This window comes from Dasypus novemcinctus (genome assembly GCF_030445035.2).
Source record: "Dasypus novemcinctus isolate mDasNov1 chromosome Y unlocalized genomic scaffold, mDasNov1.1.hap2 SUPER_Y_unloc_3, whole genome shotgun sequence".
In the NCBI taxonomy this organism is placed as follows: domain Eukaryota; kingdom Metazoa; phylum Chordata; class Mammalia; order Cingulata; family Dasypodidae; genus Dasypus; species Dasypus novemcinctus.
Window position 1 is genome coordinate 454,137 of NW_027261979.1, and position 27,730 is coordinate 481,866.

Below are 27,730 nucleotides of genomic sequence, written 5' to 3' on the forward strand. Positions count from 1 at the left end.
ATAAAGAAGGCCAATTTTCATGACCCTTCGCCCTTATTGGGTCCCTTGCAACTCAGGATCCACACAGAGGCAGCGCAGTGCCACATCCGTCTCACCACATATAAAGACTGTTGACAGAATCATATTTAGAAACTCCATGCATCCCCAGGCACTGGAACCTACGTCTGCAGAGACCCAGAGGAGAATACAAGCCTACAAAGAGTACAAAGCAGCTCACTCAGGCAAGATCTCAATCTTTTTGTGTGTGTGAGAGAGGTGGTGAGTGTAAATCGATGCCATCTTGCCCCAGCTCCTCAGGATACTGCCTTTTACAAACATGATTAATTTATGCAGAGAGAGCATTCAGTTTAAAAATACAATGCCAAAGAATGCAGCCTTCACAAAGGTATTACGTGTTCTTTGCCAAGATTTTATTTCTCAAATCATACAATGCATTTTATTAAGTGCTAGTTGGTATCCTAACAATAATCTGTTTGAAGCTCATTTTATTTATTTATTCATTTATTTGTTATTAATTCATGTACTGATTTTATCTTTAAAGAAGCTTTAGATTACATAAATGTTACATAAAAATATGGGGGAATCCCATATACCCCACCCATTCCTCCTCCCACACGGTTCCCCATTAACAACATCTTTCATTAGTGTGGTTCATGTGTTACAATTGATGAACGTATATTGAAGCATTGCTGCTTACCATGGACTATAGTTTACATTATCATTTATACTTTGCCCCACACAATTTTATGGGTTTTGGCAAAATGTATAATGGCCTGTATCCATCATTGCAATGCCATGCAGGTCAATTCCAATGTACCAAAAAGCCCCCATATTATACCTATTCTTCTCTCTCCCTCCCCCTCAGAACCTCTGGTGGCCACTGCCTTTATATCAATGATATAAGTTCTTCCATTGCTAGAATAATAATGTCTATAATAGAATAATATGTCTACTTTAGTCCATCGTTCTTTCCCAAGCTTGAGGGTTTTGGGATGGTGATGTCTACTCTGTTTCTGATTGAGATGGGACTTAGATCCCATGTGGTAGATGGATAGAGCTGTCTTAATTGTAATTTATTTGGGATGGGTAGTGTCCATCTTCATTCTTTTGTTAGCTCTCCTATTGAGTCCATTGAACTCATTTTAGAGTTGAAATAACAGAAATCAAGGAGGTAAAGTTATTTGACCAAATGCAGGTGGCAGGACTAGAATCTGTATCTCTTACTCCCCAGCCCAGTGATTACTTTAACAGCTCTTGGAAATTATGTTTTTAATAGGTGTACATAGAACAGAGTACAAATTTTCACTTGAAAAGCTTAAGAAAACCTAGAAAAATACAATAGTAAAATTTTTGAAGCACTTAAAATATGGTTCTTTCTACTTCTCCTATTAACAGGATTTTAAAGGGTGGATGGTGTTTCCATTCTAACTTAATTTTTTCCTTACCCAAATATCCAAGTTCATAAATGTAAACACATCTGATGACATGCTTCCTTATCATCCTTCTATTATGATACAAGGATTACTGAGAATTAGTAACGCCAGCTGATATCATTTCCAGGTTTTTCAAGCTCCCTAAGAAATAAATAATGATACACCTATTTTACAATGTAAGAAATGTACGGGTAGACATTAATTGTTCCACAGCATTCACCAAGAAAGTGATAGAAACAAGATGTTAACCTATATTTAAAATCTTTTCAAAACGCTTCTCCATTTTAATAGATTATGCCTGTTTCCATGCTTTGTCTGCATGGGCACATGAGGTGTCATAGGGAATATAAGATTTCTAGAGCCAGTGGAGGCATTTATCTTTAATTATTGTACGTTAAGTTTATGAATAACTGGGCTGTCCCAAATCCTTGGCTTATTTTGTGAATAAATTTTGCACATTCCACTTTAGTTCATGACAATTCCATCCTTCCAGTTGCTCAGGCAAAATATTTATAGCTGCCTTTGATCCTTTCACAGTTTTACAACCCATGTCCATTCTATCAGGAAATCCTCTTGACAATATCGTCAAAGTACATTCATTATGCAATTGCCTCTCATATTCTTCGTTGCTATGACAGTGTTTTAGAGAACAGCATCTCTCAAAAGAATAATTGCAACAATCTCCAGTCTTTTTTCCGGTCTTTCTGCTTCAGACTTTACCCACATTAGGTCTATTAAAAATGCTTATTTTAAATAATAATTTCTATAATATCTCCTCTTACTTCAATCACTCCAATAACTTCTCATCTCACTCCAAATAAAAGTGTAAAACCTGAGCATGGCATACAAAGCTACACATAATCTGCATCCCTTCTCTCCTCAATCACAGACAGATACACAATCATTCACACATTTCTGACCTCATCTCCCTCATTCTTCTGCACCAATCCTTAAACCATTCTTGATTTTTTCTCAAATTAATCAGAAACAATATTTCTGTCTCAGGGGTATTTAAACTTAAGGCTCCTTGTAAGTAAAACTCTTTCCCTTCAATTGAATGCTCTGCTATCTCCTTCATCTCCTTCAGGTATCTGGAAATAAGAGCTTATCAGTGTTGTTTTCTTTAATTATCCAATTTAACACTGAAATCAATTATTTAGCTTGGGTCTTCCAGAATAGTGCCTTATGAATTAAGCATATCAAAGTACCAGCTCTTTTAATATCCTAATTCTTTGCAGAATAGTACATTTGTAAAATAAAATAGAAACATGGTAATGTCAAGTTGCTCTGTGTTCCTAAGCACTTACTCTACCTTTCTGTATTTATTATGGACTAGTCCTAGGATGTAGAACAACACTGTGTCTCTTAAACTTGTGCATACGTGTTATTGGGGATCACATTAAAAACCAGATTCTATTTTAGTATGTATGTGGTAAGGCCTGAGATTGTGCATTACTAACAAGTTCCTAGGTGATGCTATTTACTTTCATACTAAAAATAGGAATGCTAGAAAACAGAGTCTGCAGCATGATTGAAGGGCCAAGAATTAATTTAGGAGGTCCAAGCCCAGGGGATTTTGGGTATGAAACAAGGGAAGTGAAATAATTGGGAAAAAAAGAATGAGATATGATTCTTTACAACACTCTGTAGCTGTTCACAAGACAACAGTTTTTTCTTTAAAGGGTATAAGGGAGAAATGAACCTTGAAAAAAAGAAAGATGGATTATCTTCAAAGCTGCTTAATTCTCATCCTACAAAGAACTATCTCATTCATCCCTTGTTGTAGCATCATCTGATCCTCATGTGATGTCTCTGAAATCAAGAGCCTTCACCAGCTAAAGGGTGCTAATATATACAAGACCAAAAGTGGACAGACGAACCTGGAATAGGTAAAGGTCCTGTCTAAGGAAAAGAGATAAAGGAGGGGAATCTAAGTAACAGTGTTATGCCCAATACAAAGCTAAGCAAGGAAGTTATTTAGCACCCTTCCAAGCTGTATTTTCTTCTATTACGTGTCTCACCATTTTATATGATACACATTACTTTTAGGTTCTATATCATTTGTTTCTATTATTAAAATGTATGGAAATTGATTGCAACGATTGTCTGTTTTGGTCATCTAGGCCTAAGTAATGCCCACCACATGACGGTTGCTAAGTAATTCTTTGGCAAGTAAATAAATGAGTGAGTCAATAAGTATCTATATAAAGAGATTAACTCCAAAATAGAACAGTTAAAATGACTGTTCTTTAACCTTAGGTTATATGCTTTTTCCCTATGGTGAAGCATTTTAACATGCTAATTCTACAAGTCAATGAATCGCATGGAATATGGCCTGATGAAAGCTTTGGGATTAGCATTTCATTAGCTATTGCAGTTTAGCTAGCCAAAGCTGTTTGCTGAGGTTGTATTTTGGAAAACTTGCAATGCATTATTGAGCCTTTCAAAAAATCGGGCCTCCCAACTTAGAGAAAGTGATAGAAATTTGATATAAAAGAATTAAATCTATTTCACTCAACTTTGAATATATTTTCTTGTGATTTAGAAAGTTATTCCAATTATTTAAATAATGATAAGTATTGAGTTAACTACTTTCAGAACATTTTATATGGAATTTATAAATGGGAATATTTTTATTAATTTCAAGTATGATTTTAAATCATTCCTTACATAAGCCTATAAACTATTTTCTTTACAAAATAGATATAACAAGATTTTAAGGTAACTTATTGGGCAATTTAAAGCACCTAAGTTTGCATCCTTGAAAGTATTTATTGGTGTACTTGACATTGTAGCTTTATGATAATGAGTCTATGCATTTTCTTTTCATTTTGCCTAGTAGCATATTTCACCAGTTTTTTATTTATTTATACAATTTGCTTAGTAGTAAAAATAGTGACAGGTGAATCAATTTAAATATGCTCCATATTTTCAATCCTTATGATTAATATATAATGTGTAATAAATTCCACATGTAATTTATTTTTTCAGTATTCAGAATAGAGAATAAAAATCATAGGTCTTATTTCTACATTTTACACACTTAAAAGCAGACAGATTTATTCATTCTTACATTGATCCTTTATTGAAGGATTACCATATAAATATTACTACATAAATAACTACTTGGTAGACTGAGAACATTTTGCCCCTTACACCTGACTTTATCAAAACAAAGGTTGTTGGCATTTAAAGTATCATATATAGATAGAAAGTGTGCTTAATATTGTTAAGTAACAGAACTGGGTCAAAGGTAAAATAGTGAAAATTATTCCATTTGCTCTGGTTCTTCCATACCATACTTATCTGTTGTGTTTTTTTTTGTTTGTTTTTTGTTTTGCTTAAGAGCGGGACATTTTAAAAAATGACAATTACATCTTAGCTTTTAAAAATCTATAATTTTATATATTTGTTTATTTATTTATTTTATTTATCTCCCCTTCCCCCCCACCCCAGTTGTCTCTTCTCTGTGTCTATTTGCTGCGTGCTCTTCTTTGTCCACTTCTGTTATTGTCAGCAGCACGGGAAATCTGTGTTTCTTTTTGTTGCGTCATCTTGTTGTGTCAGCTCTCTGTGTATGCAGTGCCATTCCTGGGCATGCTGAACTATCTTTCACGCTGGGTGGCTCTCCTTACAGGGTACACTCCTTGCGTGTGGGGCTCCCCTATGTGGGGACACCCCTGTGTGGCACGGCACTCCTCGTGTGCATCAGCACTGCACGTGGGCCAGCTCCACATGGATCAAGGAGGCCCGGGGTTTGAACCACAGACCTCCCATATGGTAGACGGATGCCCTAACCACTGGGCCACGTCCACTTCCCTCAATTTTATTATTGTAACATATAGACAGCCTAAAATTTCCCTTTTAACCACATTCATATATATAATTCAGTGTTGTTAATTGCATTCACAATGTTGTGCTACCATATGTTATTAGAATAAAAATAAAATTTAAGATGGAAACACACAAATTGTGAACTCAATTGTAAATGAAGGATTACAGTTAATAGAACAAATATATAAATTTTCTTTGATGAATTCAAACAAATATACCATACTAATTCAAGATGTCAAAAATACAGTGGCGTTCTTGATATAGATGTGGAGTGGACACAAACATTCCAAGGTCCACAGGATGGAGGAATAGAGTATGGATTAGAGTGGCCTTCGTGATATTCTATTCATGAACTATTGTGATTAGTAATCGAAGAAAATGTGCATTGGTGTGGAGAAAGTGGCCATGGTGGCTGCTGGTGGTAGGGAGTGGGAGGGGGAGATGTGATGTGGGGACATTTTTGGGGGTTGGAGTTGTCCTGGGTGGTGCTGCAGGGACAGTTACCGGACATTGTATATCCTCCCATGGCCCACTGGGTGGACTGTGGGAGAGTGTGGGCTATGGTTTGGACCATTGACCATGAGGTGCAGCGGTGCTCAGAGATGTGTTCACCAAATGCAGTGAATGTCTCATGGTGATGGAGGAGGTTGTTGTTATGGGGGGAGGAGTGGGATGAGGGGGTGGGGGCTATATGGGGACCTCATATTTTTTTAATGTAACATTAAAAAATAAATAAGTAAAGACAAAAAAAATAGGGTGGTGTGATCTTTAGGCTAATGTGTTGACTCGGCCAGGTAAATGCGCCCAGGTGTTTGGTCAAGCAAGCATTGGTTTAATTGTAATACAAGAACATTTATAGACTTTAGTCACCAGTGACTTTACTGCATAGATAGCTGATTACATCTACATCAACTAGGGAGATTGCCATCAGCAATGAGTGATGCTTTATCCAATCAGTTGAATGCCTCAAGAGGGAAAGTGATTTCAGCATTCAGGGAGAATTTCTCAGCTAGTCTTTGGACAGCCAACATCTCCCAGAAGTCATCATGAACCTTCAATGGACCTTCATCAGAGCCCCTTATTTGTAGCCTGACTGTGGATCCTTGACTTGTGCATTTCCATGGTCATCTGAGAGACTATGGTAAAATTGCATACTATTGACAGATATCTTCTGCAGTATTTGAACAGATATTTACACAATGATGTTCATAGAAGCATTATTTACAATTGCCAAAAGATGGATGCATCCTAAATGTCCAACAAGCACAGAATGAATAAGTAAAATGTAGTATATACTGGTATTTACATACAATGGGATATTATTCAAACATAAATAGGAATGAAGTCCTGATACATGTAAGATGAGTTAACCTTGAAGATGTTATGTTGAGTGAAGTAAGCCAGACACAAAAGAATAATATTGTATGATCTTACTAATTTACATTAATTTGAATAAACAAATATATATAGAGTCGGAATAAGGGATATAGGTTACTAGGGGTGATTTCAGGGTAGTGAATAGGAAGTTAATACTTTTGTATTCCTTATTTACCTGTATGTTATTTAGTGGTGAGTTACCTAATATTTTTCTATATATATATATATTTTTAAAGATTTATTTATTTCTCTCCCCCTTCCCCCACCCACAAATTGTCTACTCTCTGTGTCAATTCACTGTGTTTTCCTCTGTGTCAGCTTCTATTCTTGTCAGCAGTCTGGGAATCTGCGTCATCTTGCTGCATCAGCTCTCCATGTGTGTGGCGCCTATCTTTCAATATTGGAGATTTTTCAGATATCATTCTGTTAGACATTTCTAATTTCCTTATGGTATGAGAATAAACATCACATTAATTGAATATATTTAAATGCTTTAAATCATGTTTTATGGAACAGAATAGGGTATAACTTGGTAAGTGTCCATTCCATTGTTCTACTTAAAAGTATGCAAATTCTGCTGTTATTAGATAGCATATTTATAAATGTCTTTTAAGTCAAGTTGGTTTATAGTTCAAGACATTAAAATTCTCAAGATTTTCTGTTTATTCTATTAAATTTTGAGAACAAGTTGTTGAAACTATGAATAATTATGAATTTGTCTATTCTTACAGTTCTCCCAGACTTTGCTTCACATAACTTGAATCACTGGTACTAAATGCACAGAAGATAAGGGCTGTTACATTATTACTTGGGTGAAATCTATGATAAGCTGGAGGTAAGAAATTGTACAGGGAAGAGATAAAATGGGGGCATAGGGATACCTTTAGGTGGGGCTTTTTGGGCTTGAGGAGGGGCTAGGGATAGAAGGAAAGGTCAGATGGCCCAAGAAATTGGGAGTAGGGTAGTGGGAACATTTGAACATAGGGGGTTGTCAGGTATGTGGTTGAAACTATAATGTTGAGAAAACTCTTTAGAAAATATAAGGAAGGTTACCTGTTTCAGATGCTTAAGGGGGGTGGGGCACCTGACACAGGGCAGGCTTCTAGGGAGTGTGTGAATGCTCATTTGTCATCGTGGGTTATATCACTGGGTGGAGACCCATACAATGAGAATGAAGTGATACCCACATCCTGGGGAGGACTAACATTCTCAAACAGAAGGAATTGTATCTCCCGAGAGAACTGGTGGCTCCCAGTGGGTTAGGGCAGTCAGAGTATGTCAAGCTCTCAACATTGTTACAAGAATCTTTGAATATGGTCCTTCAAGTACTGAAGATTGATTGTCACTGTGGGCCCTGAGGGGAGGGGGAAAGAGGTATTATATAGATGGAATCAGTGTAACTGTGGGACAATGGAAGTGTTACACAAGATCATGCAATGCTAGATATAGGACATGGTAAATTACAACAACAATGTATAAAATCTATAGGCTAAAATGAAAACCATAATGTAAAACATAATATAACTAAAAATTTAGAAAATTGTATGGTCTAAATATAAACCATAATAAAAACCCAAATGGAGCCATTTTGAAAGCTATTGTTTCAATATCTGTACATTGCTGTAGCAAATATAATATAAACATGTAAAAAGATCATTGCTTGGGAAGGCAAAAAGTGTTTGATGTTGGATATGTGAGAGTACTATATACTGTATATGTGAATTACTGTGATCTAAAACTTTTGTGGAGATAAACTTAATAATTAGGAAAAAGAAAAGGAGAAGAAAGGATGTAGACACTGAGGAAGAAATGGAAGAAATTGCCTTGCCACTGTACATACAGGGCAACACCTATTGCAGTGATGAAAGGCAAAACATTAAAAACAAAGCTATTTCATTTTATAAATCTGCTACCCCAAATTGTTTTTGCTTTATTTAATTTTTCTAAATTAATAAGTAGTCTATATCTAACCTTTAAACCCATCACTATATTCCATTTTACTATTAATGGATCCTGGCAATATATCTGGCTTCATTTTTTAAGAAGTTTTGGACCACTGAGTGGTTCAACTATGGCGGGGGAGGAACACAGGGGTGGGTTGTTATTGGTGGGGGTTACATGGTTGGGAGGGAGTTTTCCAGGGCATGTATTCAGGATACATAAAAATGTTTGGATATTTTCATAGTGGTTACAGTTAAAAATGACAACTGAGGGAGTGCTGAGTTCCTAGCCAGGGGAGCTCTCTCACATTTCCCAATGGAACAGCAATAATCCCCCAAGAGCTATGGAAAAGACCAATAAAGAAGGATGGTCCAACAATGAGCCCTTGATACTGATAACTATTCTTATGAGCCTGTGTGCTTGAAATATGAACTAGGCCTAGAGCTGCAGGGTGCCTAAGATTTACCTCCTGAGAACCTCCATGTTGCTCAAATGTGACAACTCTCTAAGTCAAACTCAGCATGTAAATGCATTATCTTCCCCCCAGTGTGGGTCATGACTCCAGGGGACTAGCCTCCCTGGTGCCAAGGGATTACTACTGAGCACCAGCAGATGATGTAACTAGAAAAAGACCTGGAATAAAGGGGTCAACTCAGACCAGCAGAATATCTCAGCCTACATGTCATATCAGGTGTTAAAATCTGCTTTTTGACCCTGAATAAAAGGGGAAAATGGAAAGGACAAATTATATTATATGGCTATGAGTCTCCAAAAAAGAGTCAGAAGGTCATCAGTGGGGTCACACTTATGCATGCCTTAGGAGGGTCCCAGTGACAGCCAAAATAGCTAGAAACCCAGGTACTGGGTCTCCTGAGGGCTACAGAGACCCACAGGTTCTATGGTCATGACAGATGGCTCTAGAGTTCAGTACCATGTCAGTAGGCCCTACTTTGGAGTTTGTGTCCCTGAATGTGATGGAGTTGGACTCTGATGTGGCCTTTTTACACATGCCTCTTCTGTTACTTTTACCGGAACTCTGGTTGGTGCTAGGGTTAGTGTATACTCAGGAGACCTGAATTTCTGGACTGTCCATGTGACAGCCAGGCCCTGAGCCTCAGCAGACTTCTAACTCCTATCCTCTGGTTCACTGGACTTGATCTGGCCAGCTAACAGGGAGGAGGAAGAAGGTCAGTCACCACACCAGGGAGCTGAAGGTGCCTATAGCGGCAAGCAGGAGGATTACATCCATCATCCATGTGGAATCTAAACCCCCTCTCAATATAGAGGTGGAGTGGACATAACCATTGCAGGGTCTGTAGGGGGGAGGAATAGAGTATGGATTGGAGTGGACTTGCTGATATTCTACTACAGAACTATTGTAGTTAGTAATGGAAGAAATTGTAGCATTGATGTGGACAAAGTGGCCACAATGCCTGCTGAGGGTAGGGAGATGGAGGAAGAGATATGATGCGGGGCCATTTTCAGGACTGGGAGTTGTCCTGCTTGGTACTGCGAGGATGGATGCTAGACATTGTATGTCCTGCCAAGGCCAACTGGGCAGACTGGGGGAGAGTATGGGCTATGCTCTGGACCATTGACCTTGAGGTGCAGCACATCAGAGAATACATTTAATCAAAGGAATAAAGAACTCGTGCACGGAAAACTATAAAATAATGCTGAAAGAAATCAAAAGCAAAACTTTATCAAAGGACATTCTGCATTGATGGACTGGAAGGCTAAATATTACTAAGGTGTCAATTTTACCCAAAGTGATTTGCAGATTCAACACAATCCCAATTAGAAATCCAACACCTGACTTTGAAGAAACAGAGAAGTCAATCATCAAATTGAAATGAATGGGCCAAGAGGCTCTGTATAGCCAAAACCTTCTTGAAAATGAAAAACGAAGTACTCAATGAGAAAAGAATGGTCTCTTCAACACATTGTCCAGCAAAAATGAACTAAATTTGATCAAGGACTTAAGATAAAAGACCCAATCAATAAAACTCTAGAAAAAGAAACTTAAGAAACATCTTCAGAACAGTATGTTAAGCAATGGATTCTTAGACTTAACACCCAAACCACAAGCAAAACAGAAGAAAAATATAAATGGGACTTCATTAAAATTCAAATATTTTGTCCCTCAAATGACTTTATCATGAAAGTGAAAAGACAACCTACTCAATCAAAAATATTTGGAAATTGCTTTTCCAAAAAAAAAAAAAAAAAAGTGCAGTATCCAGAATATCAAAAAAGAATTCCTATCATTCAACAATGAAAGGACAAACAACTCAATGTAAAAATCCGAAAAAGACTTGAATAGACAGTTTTCCAAAGAAGATAAAGAAATGGCTAAAAGCACATGAAAAGATATTCCACATTATTAGCCTTTAGGGAAATGCAAATCAAAACCAGAATAAGATACCATCTCAAACCCATCAGAATAGTTGCTATTTAAAAAACTGAAAATTGCAAGCATAGGAGAGGAGATGGAGATATAGCAACACTCATTTATTATTGGTGGGAATTTAAAATGGCAGTAACTGTGGAAGTTAGTTTGACAATTCCTCAGAAAGTTAAGTAGAGAAGTATCCTTTGACCAGTCAATCCCACTCGGGGTATATATCTAAATGTAGTAAAATAAGACTTAAATGAATATTTGTGCACAGATGCTCAAAATAACATTATTCACAATTGCCAAAAGGAAGCAACTCAAGTGTCCATCAATCATCGAATGGGTAAACAAAAAGTGGTATATGCAGTAGCGGTGCTCAGAGATGTATTCACCAAATGCAATGAATGTCTCATGATAATGGAGGAGATTGTTGTTATGGGGGGAGTAGTGGTGTGAGGGGGCTGGAGGGTATATGGGGACCTCATACTTTTTGAATGTAATATTTTAAAAAATAAATAAAGACAAAAAAAAGTGGTATATGCATACAAAGGAACATTACTCAGCCTTGAAAAATAATGAAGACTGACATATACTAAAACATGGATAAACCTTTAGGACATCATGTTGAGTAAAATAAACCAGACAAATGTATTATCCCACTAATCTGAAATATCATGAATATGTATATTTATAGTGCTGGGGATGTCACCAACATAAACTCAGTGGCCATCTACCAGCCCTTCCTAGTCACCCTCCACCCCCCCACCTCCTTTTCTATTGTTTCAATGTGTTTCCATTCTGCAGTCTGGGGAAATGGTAGGTCTAAGAAAGGGGATGACCATGTCTTGAACAAGGAAATGAGGATCAAGGAGCCCCAGCTGCTGATCATGGTGGGAAATTTCAGTAGCCGCCTTTCCACTTGGATCATATAAATACCCCATCGTTGGAGCACAGATTTGTCTGTCCTCTCCAATATGACGTAGACCGTGTGAAGCTTCTATCTACCAATGCTGTCCTGAGCAGTTTGGCTTCTACATTCATTAAACTGTCTAGGATAGGATCTCTTCCCCTACTCTTTTGCATACTGTGCAATGTAAGTAATAAAGCAGTGATTCGCTGGAAGATTTTGTTGTGCCTGATCCTGTGTTCTCACAATACACTGTGTAAAATCTCTCTCCACATATAAAAACTCTCTATAGTAGAGTCAAAACTAGATTAAATGTTGCCATGGTTCTGGGTGGGGTAGGGAATGGGGAGTTAATGCTTAACTTACAGTCTCTGTTTGAGGGGATAGAAGGACTTTGGTAATGGATAGTGGTGATGATAATACAACTTTGTGAATTTAAATAACACCACTGAGTTGTATATTTGAAAGTGATAAAAAAGGGAAATTTTAAACCGTAAGTTTGTTAACAGAATAAAAATTTGAACAAAATAGAATTGAGCAACTCCAACAATGAACCATAAACTAAACTATAGTCTACAGTTGATACTATAATTACAGTAATATTGTTTTGTCAATTTTAATGAAATACAGCACTGTTGGAAAGTGTTACTAATAGGAAAATTGTATGGAGGGGACTTTAGTAAATCCATACTTTCTACTTTATTTTTCTGTAAACATATGTCTAATTAAGTATATATGCATATTTATAATAACTTTATGTTGCTGAAGTAAATTTTGATTCAGTAAACATTGAATGTAGTGAAACTACTAGAGTAAACATAAGGATGATTTAATCCACTATAATACAATTGTTCTAGGTTATCTGAGTTTTTGATTTTATTATTCAATAGTGCAGTTAGAAATATGAATAATTGAACTCCATGCAATATGCTCATAATTCACACTTACTAAGCTTTTAATTTTATATTTGTAATTGAAATGCTTTATTTAATATATTCTTAAGAGTTTTCATGTTTTCTCATCTAGGAAATATAAATACCATGATGCCACTTTTGACATGTGTAATTCTGTTATTAATGAATAATTTGAAAGATATTTCCATTTTAATATTTTGCTTCAGTGTTCTAATATTTTTTATTGTCCCCAGTTCAAATTGTTTATTCAAAATTTGACTAAAGCCAAATGTTTGCTTTAAAGAGAACTTTTAAAGAAAAACAGACAACATCTAGCTATATCCAATATTTGAATATCAAATATACATTCTGTATAATGCTAAGATTAGGAAGTATCCACTCCTTGTATTAGACTGTAATATGAAACCTACACATAATTTTCTATCATAATGTTGTAGAAAGAATACATACTGTTTAGTGTGAATAAATTGATCAAGTTTCTTCTTTGACACTGTGACTAAGTTGAAACAATATATTTGTTTTTCTGAAATGGTCCTCATCTGTTAAATTAGGCTGATAGTGCCACTCACAATGACATATTTATTAATATGAGAGGAATATTTCAAGTGTATCTAATTGATAGTTATTTTAGTTTGCCAAAAGGCTACCAATGCAAAGTATTAGAAATAGGTTGGGCTCATAAAGAAAATTTATTTGGGGTAAAAGCTCATGTTTCTAAGACTGTGAAATGTCCAAATCAAGGCAGTATCAGAGATCTTTTCTCACCAAAGTCAGCAACTGTTCATCCATCCTGTTGTCTGGTCTTGTGAAGACCAAGATGGCCACTGATCTCTTCCTGGTCTCTGCCTTCCCCTCTGTATTTATTGTCTCCTGGAGCTCAGCTCTGGGCAACCAGACACAAGGCTTGTCACTTTCTGGACCTCCTCTGTCAATCTCTTGGACCTTCTCTGCCTTTCCGCAGCTGTAGGTGATCCTGAGTTCCTCTCTCACATGGCCAGATCAAATATAGCAGAACTCCCTTTTCCTGTCTCTCTTTCTCTGTGTATGTCTCTTTTTATATCAGACCCAAGAAGAGGGTGGAAACTCAACCTGAGTCATGCCTTACTGACATAGTCCAATCAAAAGCCCTAAAGAGAACTTATCAAGTAACCATCAACTGAATTTAATGCAATCACGTGGTATACCTACAGGAATAGTTTAGAGAATGTAATTTTTCTGTTTTTGGGGATTCATAAAAGAATTTCAAACTGTCATGGCACTCCAATAAAATAACTACTATTATTGCTGATGCTAATTTATTAGTCTCATTATATTCAACTCCCATGGGATTTGAAGGAAGGTGTATAAAGGCAAGTTCTAGACTGAAAAACTTCAAAGATAGAAGAGTAATAAGAGTGAAAAATTTACAGTTTTTTTTGTGTGTGAGATGAGTATGGACATACTGATTAATATTCCAGTTGTTAAATATAGCCAGTATTTAAAAATTATGGATAACAACTAAATTACTAAAGAAAACTTAAGAAAATAATACTAATTGTTTCAGAAAATGGCAGTAGAGGAGGAAAAAATGTCAGACAAATCCACGATGTTTAAAAATTCAGCAATGGAATATTGTCTTAGTCTCCTAGACTGCCAAATTGTGATATACTAGAAATGGACTGGCTTTTACAAATGGAGATTTATTAGATTATAAGCTTACATTTTGAGGTTGAGGAAGAATATCCAAATCAAGCCATCCTCAGGCAATGCTTTCATCCTGAAAACTATCTACTGGCAATCCTGGATTTGTCTCATATGGCAAGGTACATGGCAGTGTCTGCTGGCCCCTCCCTTCTCTTTTGGGTTCCAAAGCTTTCAGCTTCTGGATTCCTCTGTCTTTCGTTCTGCTCCTGTGCTTTCTCTCTCAGCTTCTGTGGGTTTCTCTCTGTCTCTCTCGGTATTCATCTGATTTAAAAAGGACTCCACTAGGGATTACGACCACTCTGGACCATGCCCTACTGAAGTAACCTAATACAGACAATAGGTTTATACCAACAGGAATGGATAAGCTCTAAGGACTTGACTTTTGGGGTTCCAAAAAAAGCCTCAAATGACCACAAGTGTGAATCTAATGTATAGTGATCTGACTATTTCTGAATTTGTGTTGTTATTCTAGAACACATTGGTGCATTGAAAAGCTGGGTATTTATATAAACTCTCTAAAGAATATTAGTAGACCATGAGATAAAATAAAGTTCATGTCCAAGGGAAAAAATACAAGGGAAGCCTGAATTAGTTCTCTAATTAAAGATTATGGGGCAGTTTCAGTGTTGCCAGATCAAGGCAAATTTAAGAACAGTTGGTTTGTACAACAGCAGTGAAAAGATGTCACAGTTGTTTTTTTGTCCCCCACCCCCTACAGCTTGCTTGCTGTCTGCTCTCTGTGTCCATTCACTGTGCATCCTTCTGTGTATCTGTATTTATTTTATTTATCCCCCCCTCCTGTGGCTTGTTTTTGTTTTGCTCTCTGTGTCCACTCGCTCCGCCATCTTCTGTGTTTTTTTACTTGTCTTCCTTTTTTTTTTGGTTGCATCACCCTGCTGAGTCAGCTCTCTGTGGTGCCTGCAGGCCGGGGGCCAGCAGTCTGCAGCACCTGCAGGCTGGCCACTCTCTGCTGCTGGGAGCCTACCTTCACAAGGAGACCCCAGGACATGAACCAAGTGCCTCCCATATGGTACGTGGGAGCTCAACTGCTTGAGTCACAGCCTCTTCCTGATGCCACTGTTTTTAAGGGGTTCCAGTGGATATAATGTTAGCAACAATTAATGAAATGCAAACATAATGTTTATCTTAGAAAAAACAGAGTGACATTAATGAATTCCAAACTGTGGAGGTTAAGATTGAAAGACACTGGTTTACCCTTATAAATTGTTTTGTTAGAATTACAATATTTGATTCATTTAGGTGAAAAAATATCCTGAATAACAAAGAGGAGAATTGTAAAGAACAGCTTGCTCTTGAGATCATTTTTTAAAAGTGTTTTCTATATTTCTTGTTTTCTCAATACTTTTTTTTTTTGGTTATATTGAGATCCTTGCACTCTAAAAGTTTCAATTTTGAAATTCCACACCCAAGCTAATGTCCTAATAACTAGCACACATTGTGTATGCAGGCACTTTATATGTATGGCCTACTTCAATACTTTCAACAGCCCAATGAAAAGCTTCTGTGCTGTCTTTACAGATGATAAAACAGATAATAGCTAATTTGCCATAGGCCACCCAATTTTAGAGTCTATCTAATTCTAAATTAGATGCATGTACTAATTACTTGGGAAAATAAAAAGTGTGTCCTGACAGTCTTTTATTTCATATTTGATTAAAGAATAAATTACTAGAAAGAAAATAGTTTTGAGAGTTTCCCTAGGAATAGCTAATTAATGAGAAATGAATACATGTTAAAGGCAAAGAAACCAATGAACAAATTTATTACAGTTACAAGGGCAATATTTTAATGCAAAACCAGGAAAGATGTATAATGTCCAAGTTTCAAATTGCTCTCAGTAAGTTTTAGGTTCATATTCAGTGTCTTGATAAAAGAAATAATAGCATGTGAACGTAAAGGTTGTAGTCAAGCATCAACTCATGGGTTCAGAGCCAGAGATGGCCATAGGAGGTAGGTGCATAATCTGTCCTATTGTGAGGAGAATTATTGTTAGCACCTCATCAATATTAACCAGATCAAGGAATAAGGAAACACAAATGAGAATGCACATCGTCAAAGTATAAAAAAGACATGGACAGGAAGAGTTAAAAAACAAAATGAAACAAAACAAAATTAAGCCTGTGCCCGGATGAAACTGTAGTATAATCGGTTAGTGGAGTTTAGGAACAGAGAAAGAGATGAGGTAGAAACAGTTCGGGGTATGAAAACCACACCAAATTATTCTTGTTTCAGTGGTCTTTCATGTTACAGATACCTCACCCTGTGAATTTTTCTATCAAGATAGTCTGTTTTCCTCTGTCCATGATCTTTCCGTGTCAATATTTATTGGCAGTGTTCATTTTTCAGAGCTTCTTAATGGAAACCTCATGGAAACTCACTGAATTGTCAGGCTTTATGTAGTTGGATGTTACAAGGAACCTCTGTATATTTCCATTTTTTTATAAAAGGCCAAGGAAAATGTTTGGTATATGAAGGTACTCAGTTACTTTTATTGAGAAAATAAATAATAAATACATAGTAACAGATGAATTTCCTTAAGAAAAGGATTAAATTGTACAATATATTTTTGTCGCTATATCTACAATAGCTTGCATTTTACAGAATACATATTAAGTCCATTACTATGCGAGCAGTTGTTTTAATAATGATCAAAAGTATAGATGTCATTCTTTATTTCTTCACTTAATTATTTAAACCTGACTATTTGCCTAATAGAGTCTAATATAAGCAGATATGTATGTATGGCTGTATAAATTTTATTTCACTTAACAGAGCACTGTGCAATGATGTCAACTCCTAGAATTACAAATGCATGAGTTTCAATATTTTTCCTTGAAATGTATATTATGTTAATTGTGACAGGAAGTGATTCTAAAAGTAAAGACAGGAGATAATAAGTATCAAATTGAGATATTTTTAAGGTTCCTATCCCATCAAAGATTCAGGGACAAAGGAATGAGGAGAGAGATGTGGAAAAAGATTGTGTGTAGTTTAAAATAAAAATAATACAAGCACAGCAGTATACGAGTTATAGGATTACAGATTTAAGGACTATTGTTATTTCTGTGCACTGTTTAATCACAGAGAATTGGACTTACTGGAAATTGTATCCTTGAGGTACTCTGGATCTTTCAGAAGTTACTTGATTAGCAGCAAAGTCTGTTACAGTGGCAAAGCAATCACTAGATTATATAAAATGTATAGCTCTTATATCAAAAAGTAATTTAAACTCTAATAACTAAAAGCAAACTTTAATTAATTAATAACAAAATGGCACTGGAATTTTCTTCTGATTTTCAAACTTTTCCACATATGTATGCATATTTATTTGATAGGTTAATAAATCAACTGTGTATCTACTAAACAAGGCAGAAAAAAAAAGGTTTGATATATTCAGCCAAGGCTAAATTGAGCAATACTCACTCAGCAATATTCCTTACAATTTTGGAAATAAATGTACCTGTTGAATAAATATATTTGTGCAAATTTAAGTTTCATGAATTTTACATATCATGCTTGAAAATTTATTCAATTCTCACCCCTTAATACTAAAATATGTGTTACAACTTAAAGAAAAATCAATATATTATCATTAATATTATTATAATTTCTGTTTATAATCATAAACAGAAAGCCTCCAAAATTTAAAATGAAAGAACTATAATTTTAATTTTATATTCAATCAATCTGGAGTTCTTGTAAGGGTAAGACCACATTGGGAAAATAGGAATAGAACTACATTGGGAGGTGGGAGTTGCAGGTGTCTTCAGATAGATAAATGCCTTAAGGCAGCCTGCAAGGAGAGTGCCAATAAATAACTCAGGACTGTCCACAAGGAAAGTGCCAATAAATAGCACGGGGCTTTTAGAAAAAAATAGATACGCTATCTTCACTAACCACAGTGTTCTGCTTCTGTGCCTACTTGCTTGCTCGTAAACCCCCTCCCCCTCCTAAAAGGCTATAAAAACATCTCTTTCCTGAGACTCGGGGCTGCTCTCTCCTCTGCGTAGGATGGGACAGTGGCCACATGGCTAATAAATCTCTTAGTTGGAACTATAGTCAAAGTCTGAGTCTGGTCAATATTGATAATCTGTAACATTCTCAAATATATATTCTCAATTATATTTAACATTAAAATATATTTGCAATTTTTAAACACTGTTATACCCTTATGAGTCGTCATGAGAATAATTAAAAAATATATTGTTCAATTGATAGTTACATAAAAGAATGATCATTATTCTTTTTATTTATTCTTTATATCAATGTTACATGTCACTCCATTAACACAAGAGAATAACTAGAATAACAATAAATCTGCTTTTTTCCATTGTTATACTCCCCCTTTAATTTTGTTCGTTCCTAATCTTGAGAGACTTGGTATGATGTCTGTTCTGATCACTTCAGGCTGAAGGGGAACTTAAATATCACGGAGTAAGGAATTGTTCCCTTACAGTTGAAGATACTCCTTGCTTTAGGGGATCAGACTTTTTCCTTCATAATTGTTTTGTTAGTTTTCCAGGGCAAACTCAAAGAGCTGGAGATTAGGAGTTGAACCACAATCTGAACAATTTTAGCAAATGAACAATCCAAAGATTTAAGTCTCTGAGAAACACATTTGGAAGGTACTTTGAAAATTTTAGGGTCAACGAAAAGGAGTAGTAGAATCATTACTAGGGGAATTATAAATGAGTATAACTATGATATATTAGGGAAATAGATTTTCTTACATTCCCAAATAAGGTCCCCTGAGGGGGTGTTGATTTCCTGAGGCTGTGTGGCTTGCCTGTGGTGTTCAGATGACCCTCCAGCTCTGGGGGAGGGGGGATCTTTATCTGAGGCATTGTTTATTGCCACACCTTGTGAAATCTGCTTAAAACCTGCATAAGTGTAACCTCTGGATTTAACTTCTGACTCACTTTGAAATCTCTATTTTATTTAATCTTTCTCCCTTTTTGTCAAACTATTTTCCCAAATGCTTCCTGATTTAATGCTTGGTAATAATTCCTCCATGCCCGGAAGGCTTGTCCCCACCAGTCATGTCCCATGTTAGAGAGAAGGTAATAAGTTTATTTGCAGTGTTTAACCTAGAATGAGGACGCATTTGAATAAAAAGGAGGTTTTCCGGAGTTAACTCTTAGTCATTAATTATAATCAGGTTTAGTTTCATTGTTGTAGGAATAAGGTTCATAAGTGCAGACATTAAGATCAAGAATTTGTCTTATTGATCTGTTTTTCCTTTATTTGGCATGGTTTATATAATCCAGTTTTGGTTTTGTTTTTTGTTTTTGTTTTTGTTTTTCTGCCATCTTATATGAGAAAGTAGCAGAGTTTCCCCAGGAGGGAAGTTTAATATTTTATTGGCTATTATGTGAGACTGTATCTAACAAGAAAACATGCTTATGACAACAAGAATGCATTTATATCCAATAGAAATATGCTTTAGGGTCATGTTTTCTCGTATAACACTTCACTATCAACACACTATACTAGTGATATAACTTAATTATAACTCCTGAAAGAACTTCCTTATATTTGCATTATTAGCCACAATCCTCAGCTACCCCAGAGTTCACTGTTTTATATAGTCACCCTTTTTATCCTCTAGCTTTTCTTCTAGCAACTGAAACCCAAAACTTCCTCTTTCAACCACATTCACACACAGTCATTTCAGTGCTGTTAATTATACTCACTTTTCTATTCCACCATCACCGCCATCCATTTAGAAACCATTACAGTCAACTTTTATATTCTGCACAGATTAAGCATGTACTCCTCATTCGCTACTCCCATTCTATTTCCTGGTAAACTATTTTCCAAACTCTATCTCTGTGAATCTGTTCTTGCTACTTATTTCATAACAGTGAGTTCATGCAATATTTATCCTTTTCTGTCTGAATTATTTCCCTCAACATAAGATGGTAGAGGTTCATCCATGTTGTCCCATTGTTGTAGAATTTGAGAGAAGTTTAATTATTTGAGTATAGAGAGGCCAGGACTCAAGAATGATTTTGAGAAGGAAAAATGGTTTATTGACGGCGGGCTGGACTTGGGAGCTTTCAGTTTGAATTCTGAGCCTTGAACAAGATTTTCAAACGTTTTTTATACAGAGAGGAAAGGCCAAATGGTTCTTTTGTTTCAGTTCTCAATAGGCTTCAATTAGCATATATCTTCTACATCTTAAGTAAGCTTTTAGCATGGGCTCCAGATATTCTAGATAAGCTTTTAGCATATTTACTTTTTGCATTTCCCCTAAATACTTAAAGTTTATAGCCCTTGCATTGTTAAACATTTCCTGGGACTGGAGCCTGTTGCCATTTTCCCTAAGGGCAGGACTGCAGCCTCTTACCGTTCCACACTCACAAGTCAAACAGCTTAGTTATCTCTGAAGAGACAAAGAGCCTTCCACCCATAGCCCACATTATTCTCCCCTTTTTGCCAAAGTTTAACTTGTTAAGCTTTGGCATAATTATTGTTGGAGCTATGAGGTGGATAGCTGTTTGTTGTTTTGATTGATTATTTATTAGTTTTTAGTACAGCATCCAGGACTGTTTTTAGAAGGTTAGAACTTTTTATTTTGGATAGCAGAATCTTGGGCAGGGGCCTTTTGCAGTTATTCTGCTGCCACTGGCACTCACGTGGATTTTCAGTTAGGTTCTAGATTTATTTATTAATTTTATTTTACTCTTGAAGAGTTTACACTTTTAATTTAAAAGGGGTGCTGAAGGGAGAGGGATTTCTTTTTTGTAACTGCTTTCTGCTGGCCATGGGCTGTAGTTATTGCTTAATAAGGTATAAAACTCTTAATTTATTTTAACTGGAGGAAGATGGATCTGGTTTTTTGTATGAAGTTGGATGAAGTTTTTATATGGTTAATAAGATGTTTACTTTGAAAGAAACAAACTTAATTAAAAATTTGGAATACTTGTTTTTAAAAGAGGACACATTGGATTACAGAGGTAGACAAGGTTAGGTGCTTATAAAGATGGCATTCCTTAAAAGCTGGTGGGAACAGCATATTTTTTTTTTAAGTTATTTATTTTTAGAGAGAAATTGCAACAGACACTTAGCTTTGTTTGAAGACACATTTTAAGCTGTTTAATGATTGACATTCATTCGCTTTGTTAGAAGCTCCTGGTGAACTGGCACTCCTTGGGCAACTGGCTTCACTCAGGATTAGAACACTAATTTGGAAATACTTTTAGTTTTTACTTGTGGGAGTGATTAGAACTATAGAATAAAGATTTTTATACTTTGGTTTTCATTGTACAATTTTTAGCAATTTTGACTTGTTCAATAGGTGACTTACTATTAGCAAGCAAGCTTTACTTTTGCTACACAGCAGAGTATAGCAAAATATAGAAGTTGACTGAGACTGGCTGAGACTGCCACTTTATTTTGTAGACATGTTATTAACTGTTTAGAAAATGATTTTACTAGGAATTTAACATGTTTAATATACTTTTGCACTTGATTTAAAGTAGAAAAGATAACATTACAGTTATTAGGTATATATTTAGTACAGGATAAAAGTACAGTACTTAATATTAACTAATGTATTACTTAATGCATAAGGATTCAGAGTTGCAATTATTAGTTTTGAGTTTCAGGTTTGTAATACTTTACATGTTATTTCTTTATGAGAGCAGGCCATAATGCCAATTGTGTTTAAGTTTTACTTAAAGTATTTTGGTATTATGGCTCTACTTAGCATGTTTTTCAATGCAGTGAGCAAGTTGCAGCATTCTTTATTTTAGAGAGATTTTTTAGTATTTTACTAGCTTGGTGCATAGTGCTCTCTGGCACTATGGAACAGTGCTAGTTTGGAGGCGCTATTCATTGTACACTTGGCTGTACTGAGTTATTATTGGCTGCAGGAGCTTGAAACTGCAATATAGTTTTTATTGACTTTAGGAGCAGAACTAGAGACTGATATAGCACATATTTTTAATTGAGGGGTTAGTGATTAGCCTAGCTAATAACTTACATGGAGAGGCTACTTGTAATGTATACAAGGCTTGGTTTCAATGAACAAGAGTTTGATAATGTTAACGTTTATTTTTTGTTTATATATATATTTTTAATAATTTAATGCAACACATTATATATTAAATGATTGTTTACTTACACAATTTTATTATGAAGATAACAGTAGGTACTTTACTTTAGTAATAGAGGAAAAATATTATTTTCATTGTTAAAATGAAAACAGAAGACTTTTAATATAATCAAGATAATTTTTTATTATTATTTACTTAAATATGTACTTTGTGGTGGCCTTCAGACAGGTTTTGTTATTATTAAGTTATTTTTGCTACTAATACTAATTTAAGTTTTAGTTAACAATGACTTTTTTAGAACTAGAATTATTTAAACATTTTTAGTTGGAGGATGTTTTACAAACTTTTTATAATTGACTATAACTACATTGATTAGCTACTTTATGGGATTCTCCTAGAGGAGAAAAATGAGAAGAGAGGACATAAAGAGAAATAGAAGATCACATAGTGAATGGACACAGATGGAAAAAACAGCAGGGCAGGGAGAGAGGGAGAGGAAAGGGGAAAATAAATAAATAAAAATAAATAAATCTTAAAATACATATATATAATATCATCTACATAATATATAATCAAAATGATACATATTTCCATACATATATTCAATTTATTCAATCCAATATATTTGTATATGTTTTAACATACTTTAAATATATTCAGTAATCTGAAAAAGTATTAACCTCTTACCTTCCCTATTGTATACTCATAAATGTAATTAAGTATATAGCATAATTTAAAACAGCATAATTTAAAGCTGCATGATTTAATAATGCATGTGTTTACATAGAAATCATATATGTAAATGTGTGCCTTTTTATGGGACTCTAGATATTAGATCAACATATTATATCCTCCCTGCAATATTTGAAATTGATTAATTTCAGTTGAGGTTTGGCAGAAAGTTTACTCAATTATTTTCATTGTTTCCAGTAGTTAATGACTCTAAATTTTTCAAAATTAGATTGTTTAATAATCCACAAATAAGCCTCACACTTAACTAAAGATTTATTTACTTTATGCTTTCATTTTACTTCACAAGGTGTTTTAACCATTTATGTTATTTAATCATGTCTTTGGTTACAGGTATTTTGTTATCTTGTACTACTTAGGCATATATGCTTCATGCTCTAATTTTTCTTCATTGATAAAAGGACTGATGCTTTAATTAAATGTTTTAATGTTAAAGTAATCAGGATCATTTAATTCCTTCCATGTTTAGGTACAATATCTGGAGTAATATTTGGTTATTTGAAATTAATTTTATATCATATAAATGTATCTGATTAATAAAGAAATGCTTTATTTCAAAATTACATTATCTAGTTAATTGTCTTTCCACTCCTACTGTTTTCTCATTAGGGCAACTTAACATTTAGGGCAACTTAACAGCCAACTGTTGGCTATTGAACCCTCGATTTGTGGATTACAATTTTTCAAACTTGTTGTACTCTTAATTTTATCCAAGCCCGTAATTCTAAGAAGTGGACATCAGTCATGCATGGTAAAACAGCCAACACTACTTTGCCCTTGTTTTTATTAATATATTCTCTATCTTATTATCCTATCCCTGAACACTTGACAGGATATTCTGATTATCATTTAGTTCCTCTACTATGGTTCTACCTTCTTAGCATCAGGCTCATAGCATTCTCAAATTTTGCACCTGCCACCTACCTGGTACACTAGGTATTGCTGATGTTTGTAATTTCACTTTGCGCCATTTTTTTTTTTAATCTGCCTTGTATATATTGCATAAAACAAGGATACTAGTAATGCTTTCTGATTTTTTGGAAGATTTTACCCCAAATTTCTTAGAAATACTTGTAACTTTTAAATGCTCATGCATGTTATCAATACTTATTGTAAATATTATGCATTTATATCTTATCCCACACAGAATATCCATAATATCATTTGCAATACTTTAGATTTGTAGCCACAGATGCAGGTATATGAGTATTTAGAATCTAATTAAATTCATTTAAGATATCTTTATAATAAGTGAAAGTTACTTTAAAATTTGGCCTTGAGGTTTTAGCAAGAGAAACATTTTAAAATCATAATAGACTTAAGCAGGCATCAGAATAATTAATTCAAGGAAGTGGCTATAACATGTAGATATGGATGTTGGAGATTTGGACCTGAAGGGTATTGGGAATGAAAGAAAGAGAAAAGGGGGAAGGAAACAAAGAGAAAAAGAAAGAGGGAGAGAGCTGGGATCAGGGTGTCTGCGAGTAATCACTCCTCAGACAATTTTATTTTCTACGTGTGGCATTATATATACTTAAACTATCAAGCTAACAAGCAGTGTAACTACACATTAACAAGACTCGTAAATTAAAGAACTTATCTCAAAGTACAAAGATTTAGTATTCCTTTCAAACTACAAAGTGTGTTTGCTCATATTTCTCCCTGCCCCTGACTGCTCTATCCTGTTGACTCAAAAGGGTTAATTGCTGCATTCCTATGTTAAAAGCGTAGCCATGGAAACAGCAGGTCTCCCTTTGTGAGCCCACCATGCCTCAGTTTCCAAAATATGGAGGCTGATTTTCATCAAGAAAAGTAAGTTGAGTATATCAAATCAAGAGATGAGATAGGTACTGAACTGGTGAAACCTTCCCTATGTGAAGAGAATGGACTTGCAGTTCAGTATATTAATAGTGCCTATGGAAAGCCTTAGTGTGTTTATATTTGTGGCTTGGAAAGAATCATCATAGATATATATCTATATATCCAAATTCTTGAGTCCTTTTTCCAAAAGTCTCTGACTATATAAAACTACAGAATGGTTTTAGCTTTGGTCCACCTGTGGATAATAGACATAACGTAGGAATCTTAATTAATCTGGAATAGGATTCTCTGCTTACCTGAAGTGATAAGTTAATTTTCTCTAGAGGGTAAGATACTTTAAAACACTCAAATATTGAAGTATAAATATATAAATTAAGAAGTAAATCAAATCCATATTATTATTTCTTTCATTTAACTTTTAGAATAATGTGTATATATTGTTAATGAAAAGGGTTTTTATGTTTAAAAAATTCATCATATTGAAAAATGAAATAGTTTAACATGTTAAAATAATTTTAAATGCCATTGAATTTACATTTGTGGTGATGGTGGAATAGCTCATGCAGAAATAACCTTCCTGAAGGTGGCAGTGGTAAACTTTGAACAAAAAAATAAAACTGAACTCACTAAAGGAAAATACAAGCAGGAAAAGCCTACAGGAAATTTTATTCTTAAAAGAAAAGAACTTTATTGGTAAGATATTCATATAAATGTCTTCTCATCTGATTGGGCACTCCCCAGTCCACGTTGTATAGGGTGACTAGAACTCAAGACATATGTAGTCTACCTGGCATAAAGAGTCAGAGAATGGAACCTGAGACTAGTAGTGTATTTGGAAAGTTAATGGGATATCTGGAGAATAGGAACCCAAGGAAATATGAATCCTGAAACCAAATAAATACTATATCCAGCCTCTAACCCATAAACTCTGTATGCGTGGAGGAACCTTCAAGGTTCTAAGCAAGAAAGAACAGTTGGAAACCTGAATGAATGGATCTGTTTCACCTGTTAACATTTGCAGAGGATATTGTGTTCAGAGTTTGAGTCCAGCCAAATTAGCTGCCTTGTAGAAAAATAACACAACTGAACAATTTTAAGAGGCATATAGTGAAATTAAGGATCTTAATATGTATCAGTTCCAAGTTCCAGTAATAAAGTTTACTGGATATATGAAGAAATAAGCAAAAGTGATCCACAATAAAGAGATCAATCAAGAGAACAGACACTACAATGACCTTGACGATGGAATTTAAAGATCAGACTTTAAAGCAACATTTGGGAAGGTTCTTAATGCTTAAGAGAAAATATAGACACTATGGGTAACCTGATGGGGAATCTTAAGAAAGAAATAAACTAAGTTTAAAAAAAGGAAATTCTTTTCAATGTATATATATGAGAATTTAATGTAAACCATCAATAGTCAAAATCAGTGAGACTAAAGTATAATTATTTTAAATGGTAATGGAGAAAAACTTAAGTTGAATTTATATACAAAAATAACTTCAGATGGGTTAGAAACTGAAACACAAAAAGAAAATAATAAATATCCTAAAAGAAAATCTAAGAGACTACAGGTATATGTATGAGTAAATCTCCACAACTAAGGCAGTAAAACTAGAAGCTGCATAATAAAATAAATACATATTTAAATACATTAAAATACATGTATTCCAAATGATAATAAAAAGTGAAAAAATGTGAAAATTATAAAATAATATCTTTAAACAGAAATAAAATAATTTTTAAAATATATACAAGCTCTTCCAATATACAAACCCAAAGTAAAGAAAGAAAATACTCAACTCAAAAATGAGCAAAGTAAGAAAACCTATAAATTTATGAAAAAAGCATTTAAATGCATATAAACTAGGGAAATGGAAATTAAATAAGCAATGAGGTTTAAACTAAAAAACGGTTCTAATATCTATTTTAGTAGGGATACAAGGTAGAAATGGTGTTCTCTTTATTGCTGGTAGACATGAGGAACTTATAATCATTTTTAAAACTAAATGTAAACAATTATCAAAAATTGAATATACATACTCTTTTTTGTTTTCATTTATTTTTTAAAAAAACATTCAAAAAATATGAGGTCCCCATATATGCCCCACCCCCCTCACCCCACTCCTCCCTCCATTACAACAATCTCCTCCATCATCATGAGACATTCATTGCATTCGGTGGATACATCTCTGAGCACCGCTGCACCTCAAGGTCAATGGTCCACATTATAGCCCACACTCTCCCACATTCCACCTACGGAGCCATGGGAGGACATACAATGTAGGGTAACTGTCCCTGCAGCACCACCCAGGACAACTTCAAGTCCTGAAAACACCCCCACACCTCATCTCTTCCTCCTATTCCCTACCCCAACAGCCATTATGGACACTTTCTCCACACCAATGCCACATTTTCTTTGATTACTAATCACAATAGTTCATGAATAGAATATCAGTAAGCCCACTCTAATCAATACTCTATCCTCCATCCTGTGGACCTTGGAATGGTTGTGTCCACTCCACATCTATATCAAGAGGGGGCTTAGATTCTACATGCATGCTAGATGCAATACTACTGCTTTCACTTGTAGG